Source organism: Amblyraja radiata, chromosome 11, assembly GCF_010909765.2.
Source record: "Amblyraja radiata isolate CabotCenter1 chromosome 11, sAmbRad1.1.pri, whole genome shotgun sequence".
In the NCBI taxonomy this organism is placed as follows: domain Eukaryota; kingdom Metazoa; phylum Chordata; class Chondrichthyes; order Rajiformes; family Rajidae; genus Amblyraja; species Amblyraja radiata.
In genome coordinates, this window is record NC_045966.1 from 41,456,646 (window position 1) to 41,472,476 (window position 15,831).

The 15,831-nt window shown below is 41.1% G+C and overlaps 1 protein-coding gene across 2 annotated transcripts in view; it reads left to right on the forward strand.

The window, feature by feature from the left end:
- LOC116978584 (protocadherin beta-7-like) overlaps window positions 1-15,831 on the forward strand; it is a 189,498-nt gene that overhangs the window by 69,725 nt on the left and 103,942 nt on the right. The window lies entirely within an intron of this gene.

Sequence of the window (15,831 nt, forward strand, 5' to 3'; positions counted from 1 at the left end):
CTCGCTACCTGTTCCTTTGGGGAGATGAGGAGTTGACCATTTATGGGAGTCTGAAGAAGGATTTTGAACCGAAACTTTGCCTATTTCCTTCGCTCCATAGATGCTGCCTCATCCACTGAGTTTCTCCAGCATTTTTGTCGACCTTTGATTTTCCAGCATCTGCAGTTCCTTCTTAAACATTTATGGGAGTCTCTCTGGAATTGAGAATATCATTGCTCATTCGTATTCATAGATGAGGCTGAAGAATTCCATTGCCTTGAAATTAGCAGAATAGTGAAATTCGACAGAAACTATCATTGTTGTGTTCCAGTCTGGAATACTTTAATTTTCCTATAATGTGACCACACAGCACCCCCGTTCCTCAGATTAAATATATTTTTACACATAAATCATGATTAAAGATAAGAATTTATACACCCTTTCTTCAGCCAGCGCTTCGTTCACTTTATCTTTATGGTGAATGACCTTTGACAAATCCCATGATTCCTTGCGTTTTTCGGAATACCAAACTCGCTTATTGCACGAAACAAAAAAACATTTTGGTGTGTCGGTACATGTGACAATAAACTAAACTAAACTAAACTAATTAACTAAAAGCGATTGTTCTAGAGAGAATGCAGAATCTAGAGAGAATGCTGCCTGATCGGCTGAGTTACTCCAGCACTTTATGTCTTTTTTTTGCAAACCAGCACCTGCAGTTGCTGTGTCTCCATTTAAATAGGCACGTTAATGTGATTAGTGTAGATGAGTAAAAAGGTCGGCACATGTGTTGGGCCAAAGGGCCCATCTGTGCTGTACAACTCAATGACTATTAATGGCAGAACACACAAACTTAGCAAAAATTGGCCAGGTTTTGCATTCACATTACTTGAATGAATGAGGGTCAACCCCTATTGTCCTTTACTTTTAAAGCATAGACATAACCAATATTGGAAGTGAGTCTCGGTTAAATATATTCCCCCTTAACCTAAATTGATTGTTAACAGAAGACTAATTTTGTGCCTAATTTGATTAGGTGTGTGGTGCCAATATAAGAACTCCAGCAAAACCATGATGGTTACACCTGTGCTGCTCACAGGCTGTTTCTTTTTCCTTCCACTATTTTGGGTGTGCTATTATTCCATTTTCATTGTGTTGGGAGTCATTTCTTTACCCAACCACATTGGTTTCAAGATTGGAGGATGGAGTAAAAATATTTGAGTGATCGTGGATTTGTTTGGCAATAGCAAGTTAAAAATAGGTTAAAAAATATTATCAGAAAAAAATCAATTGTTCAGTTGGATCAATATTTCAGCAATAATTTTTTTAATCCAGCTAAAATTTCATCTGGTATTGCAGCATTGAAGATCCTGGTTATCATTCTGGAGGTTCTTGCAACAAACAGAGCATGCAGGATTACGTGTAGTTTTTTAAAATGAAGGAAAAGGCAGAATGAGATGAACATTGGAATTTGTCGTGAAATCTAATTTTGAATGGAACAACATTAATGCGGCTAGGCACAAAATGCTGGAGTAACTCAGCGGGTTAGGCAGCATCTCTGGAGAAAAGGAGTAGGTGACTTTTTGGGTTGAGACCCTTCTTCAGACTGGAAGGAACTGCGGATGCTGCTTTACAGTGAAGAAGTTTGAAGAAGGGTCTCAAACTGAAACATCTCCTATTCCTTTCCTGCAGAGATGACACCTGACCTGCTGAGTTACACCAGTATTTTGTGTCTATCCATGGTGTAAATTAGGATATGTAGTTCCTTCCTAAACATTAATGGGGTATATGGGGTACAAACTGCATCCTGTAATTTATGCCACAACGCATTGCAACCTATTTTCAGTCTGAATTAGGCTCCCAACCCTATCCATTCCTTTCATGGATGCTGACTAACATGCTGAGGTACTCCAGCAGATTGTGTTTTAACCGGTTAGTATCATTTTGCTGACATTACCCTCAGAATCCAGAAAGGATATTGGATCGCATTCAAGAGATCTTCTTGGAATCTGTAACTCAGATGTACTGCTATCAAACTTTTGAAAAGTAATCTTAAAAAGCATCTTGTTGAACAATTGGCCTGTCTTTGCCAGAATTTCATAAGTTCGTAATTCATAAGAACAGAAGTAGGCCATTCAGCCCATCAAGTCTACTCCACCATTCAATCATAGCTGATCTATCTTTCCCTCTCAACCCCATTCTCCTGCCGTCTCCCCATAATTCTTGACATCCTTACCAATCAAGTATCTGTCTAAAAAAAAACCCAATGACGGCCTCCACAGCCGTCTGTGGCAATTAATTCCACAGATTCATCACCCACTGACAAAATAAATTCCTCCTCCTTTCTAAATGTATGTCCTTTTATTCTGAGGCTATGCCCTCTAGATTCTCCCATTAATGGAAACATCCACCCTATCCAGTCCTTTCAATATAACCCAGTCATCCCCGGGATCATTTTCGCAAACTTAAATTTTAGCTTTCCAAGCAGCAGTTGAATATGCAGTGGGGTATTAGATCTTGATGTAGTCTTCATGCACCAGGCTAAAACCAATTAATAATGTTGGCTGCATCACTGGTCACCATAGGCAAGTTGCACTGAAGGGCCTGTTTCCACACTGTATGACTCAATGACTCACTGACTATTCCTTTAGATTACTGCTTCCCTTGCCACTTGTTAGATTCTTAAAACTTGTTTATCTCCAACCTTTTCCTATTCTGATGTAAAGTCCCCAACCTGATAGTTACTATGCTTGCCAATTTCCAGCCTTTGTATTTGTTTTCATTTGAGATTAATATATTCAGTTGGTATTCCATTACATTAACATAATAGGGTACTTACTGAACAGAGCATAGAAGTAATTTTAACATTATATTTGTGCTGAGCACATGTTAATTAACTCTCAAATAGTTATGAAATTTAATGGAAATAATTGTGGAAATATTCCTTTGATGAAAAGCTCAATTTTCCTACAATGAGAACAGATACAGTTAGTGTGTAGTGTAATTCATTTCCTACAGATATGCCATTTCCTACTATTTGCTACAAATTCCAGTATCTCGTGTTTCTTGGGTAAGGTTTAAAGATATCTGAAGCAGGGTTTTTTTTACAGAGATTTCTAGGTGCCTGGAACATGTTGACAAGGGATATGGTGGAAACAGATACAAAAGCAACATTTAAGAGAAATTGAAACAAACATTCTGTAGAAAGTATCCCGACTCGTTGCACCGTGGTTTGGTATGGGAATTTAATTGCACAGGATCTCAAGAGTCAGTAGAGAGTAGCGGACTCAGCCCAGTCCATCATGAGCACAGCCCTCTCTACCTTCGAAAATATCGACATGAGGCACTACCTGAAAAAAAAGGATCTCCTCCATTTGGGCCATGCCCAATTTTCCCTGCCATGATCGGGCAGGAGGTAAAGAGGCAGCAGACCATCCAGTTCAGGAATAGTTACCTCCCTCTAACTATTGAGTTCTTAAATCAACCAGCACAACCTTAATACTGCCTTGATAATGAAATGCTATAGACCACCTCCAACACTACCATGGATTTGTTTTTAATTGTGTTTTGCATTAATGTCTTATTTACTGCTTTTCATGCTTTCAGAATGTTTAGTTTAGTGTAAAGATACAGCGTAGTATCTTTAAAGGCCTGTCCCACTTACGCAATTTTTTCGGCGACTGCCGGCACCCGTCATAGATCATTACAGGTCGCCGAAAATTTTCAACATGTTGAAAATCCAGCGTCGACCAGAACAAGGTACGACTCTTTGGGCGACTACTCACGGCCATACAGGCTTCACCCCGCGACATGTCGCCAGGGTGTCGCCTGTATGGTCGTGAGTAGTCTCCTAGTCACCCAAAGAGTCGTAGCATCTTTCTGGTCGCCGCTGAATTTTCAACATGGTGAACATTTTTTGCCGACCTATGACGGGCGCCGGCATTCGTCGAAAAAGTCTCGTAAGTGGGACAGGCCCTTTAGTGTAGAAATACAGCATGGAAACAGGTCCTTCGGCACACTGAGCACACCGACAAGCGAACAACCATTCTATCCTTCACACTAGCAACACTCCTGAACAATCCACACAGTCACGAGGAGAATGTAAAAACTTCGTATAGACATCAAACAAAGCCAGGAACGAACTCGCGTCTCTGGCGCTGTAAGGCAGCAACTCTGCCGCTGAGCCACTGTGCCACCCCTGTCATGTGCAATTCATAGTTTTGTGTGTTGTGAGTCCATGTGCCTGTGCTACTGTTGAAAACAAGATTTCACGGCATCTACCGCACTATATTTGTACATATTACAATAACTTAACAACTTAAATTAACTTAACATGAACAGGCATGGGATGCATGCGCAGGCAGATGGGATTGGTATTGTTGGGCATTATGGTCAGCATTGAAAATATGGGCCGAAGGGTCTGTTCTTGTGCTGTATCATTCAAGGTTCCATTTTTTTCACCTTGATGTTACTAAAAAAAACACTTTTCTAAAATTAATTTGTGTCATTGTAATTACAAATAAATAGAGAGCAATTATAATTTTTTTAAAATTACGTATAAATAGATCGTGCCATTTTTTTGTAAACTAGAATCGGCTGTTTCTTGTGTCTGTATAATTCATTTCTTCTTTCTTGCTCCCTTTATTTTTAATGAAAATTGCCGTACCTGCATGAGGATTAACCCGGTTCCGGTATAATCGGCAAATTGTAGCAATGTTACAAAATTTTGAGATTTTAAAAATCAAGTCTGCAATTTATCCCATCAGATAAAGCATAAAAATAAGTTTAATTTGACACCTAATTCACTTTCATATCTCAAGTATTTAAAAAGTTATAGCCATTTTCATACTGGGAAATGAGCATCTTGTTCCCTATTGATTTTCTATGGACATAACAAAAAAGCTGTGATCGTGAACAGTCAAAAGCCCATAACTTTCTTAAAAATTAAGAGAACTGAATGAAATTTTCAGTTATCATAGATTGAAGCATTCTGAAACAAATATAAAATAATCTTACTTGGATGACCTGAAATTAAAGCATATAATTAGTTAGTTACCTAATTGTAGCTAATTTCAGACTTCAATTACTAGATCTAAACATCTATCCATTTCTTAATAAATGATTAACATTTTTAAATAGCCTAAATGTCCAAATAATATTCACAAATAATTCACAATAAAACATGATTTTAAAATCTCATTTACATTAATTTATAGGCCAAATGGAAGGAATTTAGTGTTCAATTGCTGTAAATAAATGCCCATTTAAATCAGCTTTCCAGTGGGTCCCTGTGGAACGCGCTGGTTTAGAACGTTCACATTGCGGTAGATTTGTGCCCCAAATGCCGAGAAAAATACTGCGGGATATAATGGGGCCAAAATGAGCTACTCGCAATATTAAACTTGGTATAAAGGGATCTTTAGAAGCCCTTTTTAATGTAAAAATATACAACTTACCTTCTGTGGTTTGCTTTATGAGACCCTGCGGTTGCTGGTGGTCGCGGGTTTAGAGATTGATTTTTAAACTACTATAACTATTATACGAGGCCTTTAAAACTAATAATAGCTTTTGCGACGGGGTCTTTCAGCGATTTTTCGTTAATAATTAACTAGGCTGAACATCTTCGATTTGAACAGCCTAGAGAAAATCGCGTTTTAAACCCGCCCCCCTCTAAATGGCGCCAAAATCGCGCACACCCGCAGCGACAGATTTTCAGCGACGCTTCAGGTAGGCTTTGCAACATACCTACAAATTGACCAAGAGGAGAACTGGGATGTCCGGAGAAGATCATGCTATCTCATCATAGAAACAAGGAACTGCAGATACTGGCTACATAAAAGCTGCCCCACTGGGCTGTCATAACACAAGGCAATTCAGTTTTAATGTAAGCTGTAAGGACACAAAGTGCTGGTGTGGTAGAGTTGCTGCATTACAGTGCCAGGGAACCCGGGTTCGATCCTGACTAAGGGTGCTGTCTGTACGGAGTTTGTACATTCTCCCTGTGACCACATGCCTTTTCTCCAGGTACTCTGGTTTCCTCCTACATTCTAAAGACATACACGTTTGTAGGTGAATTGGCTTCAGTAAAATTGTTAAAGTGTCCCTAGTGAGTACGATAGTGTTAGTGTACAGGGTGATTGCTGGTCGTTGTGGACTCGGTGGGCCAAAGGGTCGCTTTCCACGCTGTCTTGCTAAAGTAAAAGTCTAAAGTGAAGAAGGGTCCTGACTCAAAATGTCACATGACCATGTTGACCAGAGAGGCTGCCTGAACCACTGAATTACTTCAGCTCTTTGTGTCCTTTTATGGTATCCCATAAGAAATCTACTCGAACAGCACATGGGCAGACAAAGCTGGAGATCTGGATATTAAGTTATTTGGGTATCAAGTTCAAAAGAAAGCAAACACCCCCCCCCCCCCCCATTCACCATCATTACATTGCTCCTTTCTCATAAATGGTTAATTTTGTGAGGACAAGATTACAATTGAGGAGCCTCTATGTTTTAGAAGGATAAACTAGATTTCTATAAGTAGTCTTGCCACCTGTAATGTTAGATTACAATCAATCATAGCATGGGTGGGGAGAGAAGCGATAAGTTTGAAGGTTCCTTTTAACTTTCCTTTCTGTCGGGTGTGATATTGGTAAAAGCTGGAAACATTCAGGAGATCAAGTACGTTCTATAGAGTGGAAAATGGTGAGACAGTTTTGTTTAACAGATTCAAGTATATTGGAAAAGGAAATGGTTGCAATATACACTACTCAATGATATAATGACACTTTATTGTCACATGTACCTAGGCACAGTGAAATAGTTTGTTTTGCATACAACCCGTTTAAGTCGAACATCAGACTTCACCTAGACAGTATACAAGCGTTACCACGTTTTGGCGCTGAGAAAGTTACAAAAGTTCACCAAACAGTCCTATCTCCTGCCCGCCAACACACATGGATGCAGCTCCCCCATTGCCCTCAATCCCACCCCACCCACCAGATCCCCCTTCGTTCTTAGCTGTCTACCTCCCCCCCCCCCACCGCCCCCGCTGGGTCCCCTTTCTTTCAAGAGGATACATGCTGGGAATTTCTCGACGGTCCCCTCGCTCTCTAATGGCCCTTTTGGCTCTCAGAAGGCCCTCCTCGCACCCTGATGGCCCTCCTCACATTCTGACGGCCCTCCATGCTCTCCGATGGCTCTCATTACTATGCGTTTTCTCACAGCACAATGGAACTTTTTATGAAGCAAAATGTCCACAATTATTGCCATTAAAACGACTGCAATTTCAGATTTAATTAACGTGCTCAGAGTAAATGTAATGTTAAAGCCACTTTTGGTCTCTCTTCATAAGTGCCCTATTATGTTAATGTAGCTGAATGTCACCTGAATATATTATTTAACCATATAACATATAACATATAACCATATAACCATATAACAATTACAGCACGGAAACAGGCCATCTCGGCCCTACAAGTCCGTGCCGAACAATTTTTTTCCCTTAGTCCCACCTGCCTGCACTCATACCATAACCCTCCATTCCCTTCTCATCCATATGCCTATCCAATTTATTCTTAAATTATACCAACGAACCTGCCGCCACTGGAAGCTCATTCCACACCGCTACCACTCTCTGAGTAAAGAAGTTCCCCCTCATGTTACCCCTAAACTTCTGTCCCTTCATTCTGAAGTCATGTCCTCTTGTTTGAATCTTCCCTATTCTCAAAGGGAAAAGCTTGATCACATCAACTCTGTATATCCCTCTCATCATTTTAAAGACCTCTATCAAGTCCCCCCTTAACCTTCTGCGCTCCAGAGAATAAAGACCTAACTTATTCAACCTATCTCTGTAACTTAGTTGTTGAAATCCAGGCAACATTCTAGTAAATCTCCTCTGTACTCTCTCTATTTTGTTGACATCCTTCCTATAATTGGGCGACCAAAATTGTACACCATACTCCAGATTTGGTCTCACCAATGCCTTGTACAATTTTAACATTACATCCCAGCTTCTATACTCAATGCTCTGATTTATAAAGGCTAGCATACCAAAAGCTTTCTTTACCACCCTATCTATATGAGATTCCACCTTCAAGGAACTATGCACGGTTATTCCCAGATCCCTCTGTTCAACTGTATTCTTCAATTCCCTACCATTTATCATGTACGTCCTATTTTGATTTGTCCTGCCAAGGTGTAACACCTCACATTTATCAGCATTAAACTCCATCTGCCATCTTTCAGCCCATTTTTCCAAATGGCCTAAATCACTCTGTAGACTTTGGAAATCCTCTTCATTATCCACAACACCCCCTATCTTGGTATCATCTGCATACTTACTAATCCAATTTACCACCCCTTCATTTTAGAAATAAAAATGGACAAAAATGCTGGAAATGCTCAAATAACAACTATCAGGTTATTGAATTTTCATCAGAGCAGGGAAAGGTTGGGGTTAACGAGGCTTTAATATACAGAGAATGGCAATCAAGGACCACTCTCACCCCAGTCATTCCCTCTTCTCCCCTCTCCAATCAGGCAAGAGGAACAGAAGTGTGAAAACACATACCTCCAGATTCAGGAACAGTTTCTTCCCAGCTGTTTTCAGACAACTGAACAGTCCTTTTATCAGCTAGAGTGCAGTCTTGACCTTCCATTTAACTCATTGGAGACCTTGAATTATCTTCAATCTGATTTTATTGGACTGCAGTTATATTTTTCACTAAATGTTGTTACCTTTATCATTTATCTGTGAACGGTTTGATTGTAATCATGTATAGTTGTTTCTTGACTAGATAGCATGCAAACAAAAGCTTTTCACTTCATTACACGTGGTATGATAAACGAAACTATATTAAACTAAACTAAACTATCAAAACAATGTAAACAACAGAGATTAAATGACAAAATGTTTGTTCATCAAAATACAAAGTGCTGGAGAAACTCAGCTCTCCAAATTTGAGGAAAGACATTACTGCTATTGAGGGAGAACAGCGTAGGTTCACAAGGTTAATTCCTTGGATGGCGGGACTGTCATATGTTGATAAAATGGAGTGACTGGGCTTGTCTACTCTGAAATTTAGAAGGATGAGAGGGTATTTTATTGAAACATGTAAGATTATTAAGGGATTGTACACACTAGAGGCAGGAAACATGTTCCCAATGTTGGGGAAGTCCAGAACCAAGGACCACAGTTTAAGAATAAGAGGTAGGCCATTTAGAATGGACATGAGGAAAAACTGTTTCACCCAGAGAATTGTGAATCTGTGGAATTCTCTGCCTCAGAAGGCAATGGAGGCCAATTCTCTGGATGCTTTCAAGAGAGAGTTAGATAGAGCTCTTAAAGATAGCGGAGTCGAGGGATATGGTGAGAAGGCAGGAACGGGGTACTGATTGTGGATGATCATCCTTGAATGATGGTGCTGGCTCAAAGGGCCGAATGTCCTACTCCTGCACCTATTGTCTATTGTCTATTGTCCAGCAGCATTTGTGAAGGGAATGAATAGGTGATGTTTCATAAGTGGATCCTCCAGTTTATTTATTCATGCCAGGTGATAATGAGACAACATAGAAGAAAAGAAATGGAGTGAAAGATCAGTTCAGAATTGGTATAAATGCAAACTATTTCTCTGAGATTTCTCTTGAGAAGTGGCTATAACTTTAGAGAACAAACAAAAGGCTGGCTGAAGTCAAGTCAAGTCAAGTCAACTTTATTTCTCACATACACATACAAGATGTACAGTGAAATGAAAGCGGCATTGCCTGCAAAACAACAGAACAACAGAACAGAACAGAACCAGTACTTACATTTCAAAAAAAGACACAACAGTAATTACGTCCCAGTGAGATCAGAGTTTACAGTCCTGATGGCCTGTGGGAAGAAACTCTGTCTCATCCTCTGCTTGCCTGATTGTAGCAGCTGGAACAGTCCATTGCTGGGGTGGTAGGGGTCCTTCAGGATCTTGCTGGCTCTGCACCTCCTGGTGTATAGGTCCTGCAGGGAGGGAGTGTAGTTCCAATGGAGCGTTCGGCCGAACACATTACTCTCTGCAGAGCCTTCCTGTCCTGGGCAGAGATGTTGCCAAACCAGATCGAGATGTTTCTGGTCAGGATACGTTCTACAGCACCAGTAGAAGGATTGAAGGACCCTCAGAACATTTCGTTGTCTCTGTATTGTACACTGACAATGACAATTAAAGTTGAATCTGAATCTGAATCTGAATCAGAGAGACTCTGAATTTCATCAGCTGCCTGAGGTGGTAAAGACGCTGCCTTGCCTTTCTCACCAGTGTGTGTTGTCCATGTCAGGTCCTCTGTGATTTGGACTCCCAGGTATTTAAAGTAGCAATGTTACAAAATTTTGAGATTTTAAAAATCAAGTCTGTAATTTATCCCATCAGATAAAGCATAAAAATAAGTTTAATTTGACACCTAATTCACTTTCATATCTCAAGTATTTAAAAAGTTATGGCCATTTTCATACTCGGAAATGAGCATCTTGTTCCCTATTGATTTTCTATGGACATAACAAAAAAGTTGTGATCGTGAACAGTCAAAAGCCCATAACTTTCTTAAAAATTAAGAGAACTGAATGAAATTTTCAGTTATCATAGATTGAAGCATTCTGAAACAAATATAAAATAATCTTACTTGGATGACCTGAAATTAAAGCATATAATTAGTTAGTTACCTAATTGTAGCTAATTTCAGACTTCAATTACTAGATCTAAACATCTATCCATTTCTTAATAAATGATTAACATTTTTAAATAGCCTAAATGTCCAAATAATATTCACAAATAATTCACAATAAAACATGATTTTTAAATCTCATTTACATTAATTTATAGGCCAAATGGAAGGAATTCAGTGTTCAATTGCTGTAAATAAATGTCCATTTAAATCAGCTTTCTAGTGGGTCCCTGTGGAACGCGCTGGTTTAGAACGTTCACATTGCGGTAGATTTGTGCCCCAAATGCCCAGAAAAATACTGCGCGATATAATGGGCCCAAATTGAGCTACTCGCAATATTAAACTTTGTATAAAGGGATCTTTAGAAGCCCTTTTTAATGTAAAAATATGCAGCATACCTTCTGCTATCTGCTTTATGAGACCCTGCGGTTGCTGGCGGTCGCGGGTTTAGAGATTGATTTTTAAACTACTATAACTATTATTCAAGGCCTTTAAACCTAATAATAGCTTTTGCGACGGGGTCTTCCAGCGATTTTTCGTTAATAATTAACTAGGCTGAACATCTTCGATTTGAACAGCCTAGAGAAAATCGCGTTTTAAACCCGCCCCCTCTAAACGGCGCCAAAATCGCGCACACCCGCAGCGGCAGATTTTCAAAGACGCTTCAGGTAGGCTTTGCAACATACCTATTTAAAGCTGCTCACCCTATCCACAGTGGTCCAATTTATCTTCACTGGCATGTACGTCCTCGGTTGTTGTGCCCTTCTAAAGTCCACAATCAGCTCCTTAGTTTTTGTGACATTCAGGAGGAGGCTGTTGTTCTGACACCAGAGTGCCAAGTCAGCCACCTTCTCCAGGTAGGCTGTCTCATCGTTATCGGAGATCAGGCCCACCACCATTGTGTCATCAGAAAACTTGATGATGGATTTGGAGCTGAACCTGGCCACACAGTCATGTGTGTCTCCCCATCTTGACCACTTGGGGCCTGGCGGTCAGAATGTCCAGGACCCAGGAAGGGAGTAGCCCAGTACGCAAACAGGGAGTGTTAAGCATCAGTTCCAGCAACTTATCACCAAGTCTGCTGGGGACTGGTTGAAAGCTGAACTAAAGTCAATGAACAGCATCCTCACATAGCCCCCCTTCTGGCTGTCAAGGTGAGAGAGAGTGGTGTGCAAACCTGGGAGACCGCATCATCCGTGGATCTGTTTGGACGGTATGCTAACTGCAGCGGGTCCATGGTGCAAGGGAGGACGGCGCAGATGTAGTTCTTGATCAGCCCCTCGAAGCATTTCATGACCACTGATGTGAGGGGCACCGGTCGGTAGTCATTCAAGCAGGCTGGAGAGGCATTCTTAGGCACTGAACTCAGCAGATCAGTCTGAGAGAGGGTCACAACACGAATCACCGTCTATCTATTGCCTCCACAGATGCTGCCTGACCTATTCCTGCTCCTCCAGCCTTTTTGTTTTTATGATCAGCATATGAGGTGATAACTTGTATCTCAAAAGCGTCAGGAAAACCCGCTTCACTGAAATTGTTCAACTTGATCTTGAAAGGCAGCAAAAAAGCCTTGTTGGAAAGTGAATGTTACTTCTTGAGCTTATGGAAGCTGTGTAAACACAGTTTAGATCGCCAAAGACAGAAAGGTAATGCTGGGGAATAAATGATTAAAAAACATACTGCAGATGGTGGATAAAATTACAAATTTTGGACATGTATAATGATAGGAAGGGCTTAGATGGCTGTGGACCAAATGCAGGCAAAGGGGAGTAGCCCAGTATGCAAACATGGTCGGCACGGACAAGATGGGCCCATGAGCCTGTTATAGCAGCTCTATGAAATCTGAGAGATAAACTGAAAATGCTAGAAGATATCAGCAAGTTAGTCAATATCTTTGGAAAGAGAAACAGTCAATATTTTTGGATATGTGTCCCTTCTGGGAACAAGATCATTTACCACATTGTCAGCAGCAAATGGAAAATGGCACAATGGCGTAAAGGTAGAGTTGCTGCCTTACAGCGCCAGAAACCCATGTTTGATTCTGACTGTGGGAGCTGTCAGTACGGAGTTTGTACGTTCTCCCCTTGACCTGTTTAGGTTTTCTCAGGGAGCTCCGGTTTTCTCCCATATTCCAAAGTCGTGCAGGTTTATAGTTTAATTGGCTACAGTAAAATTGTAAATTTTCTCTATGTGTGTAGGATAATTTTAGTGTGTGGGGATCGCTGGTCAGCATGGACTCGCTGGGCCGAAAGTGCTGCTTCCATAATGTATCTCTAAAGTAAACAAAACTAAACTAAACTAAAGCTTCCCGGAGCTCCCGCAACACGACTTCTCCAGCCCGTGTCACGAGGTTGGAACGACCCGGAGCGGGGTCATACATCGCCCGGCACAGCTTCATGGCCGTGGGACATTCCAGCGCCCGCCGGGGGCTCCAACTTCGAGACTTTTAGACCGGGAGCGGGGCCGTAAATCACCCGGCACGGCCTAAAATGGCCGTGGGACTTAACATCGCCCGCCTGGGGCTTCGACATTGGGAGAGACATGGAGAACAGGGGAGAGAAAATACTTTGACTTTCATCACAGTGGGTCCACTGTGATGGATGTTTGTGTGAACTAAATTGTGTGTATGTCTAGGAATTGCCTTTGTTTGTATGGCTGTGGAAACAGAATTTCGTTTGAGCCACACTGAGGCTCAAATGACAATAAATTGTATTGTATTGTATTGTACTAAACCTAATTGGAAGAAGCAATGGCAAATATCTGCTTTACATGGAAAGAAAATATGGGGGCCTAGAGAATGGGAGGGAAGGAAGTAAATATTCAGCTGGTCTGAAGAAGGGTTTCGGCCCGAAACGTTGCCTATTTCCTTTGTTCCATAGATGCTGCTGCAACCGCTGAGTTTCTCCAGCATTTTTGTGTACCTTCGATTTTCCAGCATCTGCAGTTCCTTCTTAAAACAGTAAATATTCAGCTGTTGGGTTTAGTTTTAGCTTAGAGATACAGCATGGAAACCAGGCCCTTTGGTTTACCGGGTCCATGCCGTCCAGCAATATCTGTACATTAATCACTATCCTACATTCACTAGGGACAATTTTTACATTTTACAAAACCAATTAACCTACATACTTTTACGTCTTTGGAATGTGGGAGGAAACCGAAGATCTCAGAGAAAACCCTTGCAGGTCACAGGGAGAACATACAATCTCCGTACAGACAGCACCCATAGCCGGGATTGACCCGTGTCTCCGCCACTGCATTCACTATAAGGCAGCAACTCTACCGCTGCGCCACCTCACCATGTGTGGGAGGTGAAGGGGAATTGGTGGAGATGGAAGAATAAAGCAAAGCAAAGCATCGCGGTGTGCATGGTTCCTTTGAAATTTTGAAAGCTGATGGGAAGTGAAGAAATACCTAGACATCGAATCCCTTTGGAAATCTTGGAAGTTGTATGTCAGTGAGAGGAATGAGTTGCAAAGAAAGGATAAGTTTAATTTAGTTTAGTGTCACATGTACAGAAGTACAGTGAAAAGCCTATTGTGTGTTATCCAGTCAGCGGCAAGATTATAATGATTGCAATCAAGCCATCCACAGTGTAGAGACGCAGGATAAAGGGAAGATAAGGTGCCAGATAAAGTCCACTAAAGTTCGATTAAAGATTGACAATGGGTCTCCAATGAGGTAGATGAGAGATCAGGATCTCTCTCTAGTTTGGTGTTAGGATGGTTCAGTTGCCTGATAACAGCTGCCAAGAAACTGTCCCTGAATCTGGAGGTATGCATTTTTACACTTCTGTACCTCTTGCCTGATGGGAGAGGGAGTGTCCGTGGTGGGATTTGGCCTTGATAATGCTGGTGGTCTTGCTGAGGCAGCATGAAGTGTTGATGGATAAGGGCAGTTGTGGATGCCAACTCATTGGGTATTTGTAAGGTGGAGATTGACGTATTCCTGAATAGTAAGAGCGTAAAGGGTTATGGGGAGAAGGCAGGAGAATGGGTATGAAAGGGAAAAATATATTGAATGGTGGAGTAGATTTGTTGGGCTGAATAGCCTAATTCTTCTCCTACGACTTATGAATTAAGGGGAAACCAGACCTGGTTCTGGTAGCGGGGTACAGGTAAATGCAGAAATATGTGAAATAGTTTAGATGCTTGAGAGACTTATTAAATATTAGTGAATCATGGAAATATTATTGATTCTATGTTAACAGCAACTGGAACAGAATAATAATTATACTTCAAAGATAATTTATTTTGGACGATCACACTTGTGCCAAGCCTTTGCAAGAGCTAAACAATTAGTCCTACCAACCTTGCCTCTAGAGTCATACAATGTTTCCTAGTTAATAAATTAGGAGGTTGTGACCTCAATCACATTTCAGATAATTGAGTACACAACATTAGGTTGGCTTAACCATGCAGTGCTGAGTTGAATACTACATAATCAGATGAACTGTAGATAGGGTAAATGCAGTCTTTATCCCCAGGGTTGGGGAATCAGGAACCAAAGGGCATTGGTGAGAGGAAAGATTTAATAGGAACTTGAAGTGCAACCTTTTCATACAGAGAGTGAGACGTACATGGAACGAGTTGCCAGAGGAAATAGTTGAGTCAAGTGCAAAAATAATATTTTAGACTTTTAGGGATATAGTGCAGAAACAGGCCCTTTGGCCTACCAGTGTGGGCTGACCAGCTCCTATCCTGTATACTACTGCTATATTACACACTAGGGACTATTTACAATTTTACCGAAGCCAATTAAGCTACAAACTTGTTTGTCTTTGGAGTGTGGGAGGAAACTGGAGCACCGGAAGAAAACTTACGCAGTCACAGGGAGAACATAGAAACTCCATACAGGCAGCACCAGTAGTCAGGACGAACCCGGAACTCCGGCGCTGTAAGGCAGCAATTCTACCACTGCGCCACTGTGCTGCCTAAATTTATAAGACACTTGGAAAGATTGACTGGGATGGTTAGATAGGTACTTCAGGCAGCATGGACGAGTTAGGGTGGCGGGTTTGCATTTGTGTCTCTATGAGTATGGCCATCTTAAGGATAAGACCAAGACTCATCATTTGGCTCAGATGGACAAAATTAATCCAACATCACTGTTATGAGGAGTAGGATAATCTACGTGGGTACTTTTGCCAATATCTGTCCGTCAATTAAGATT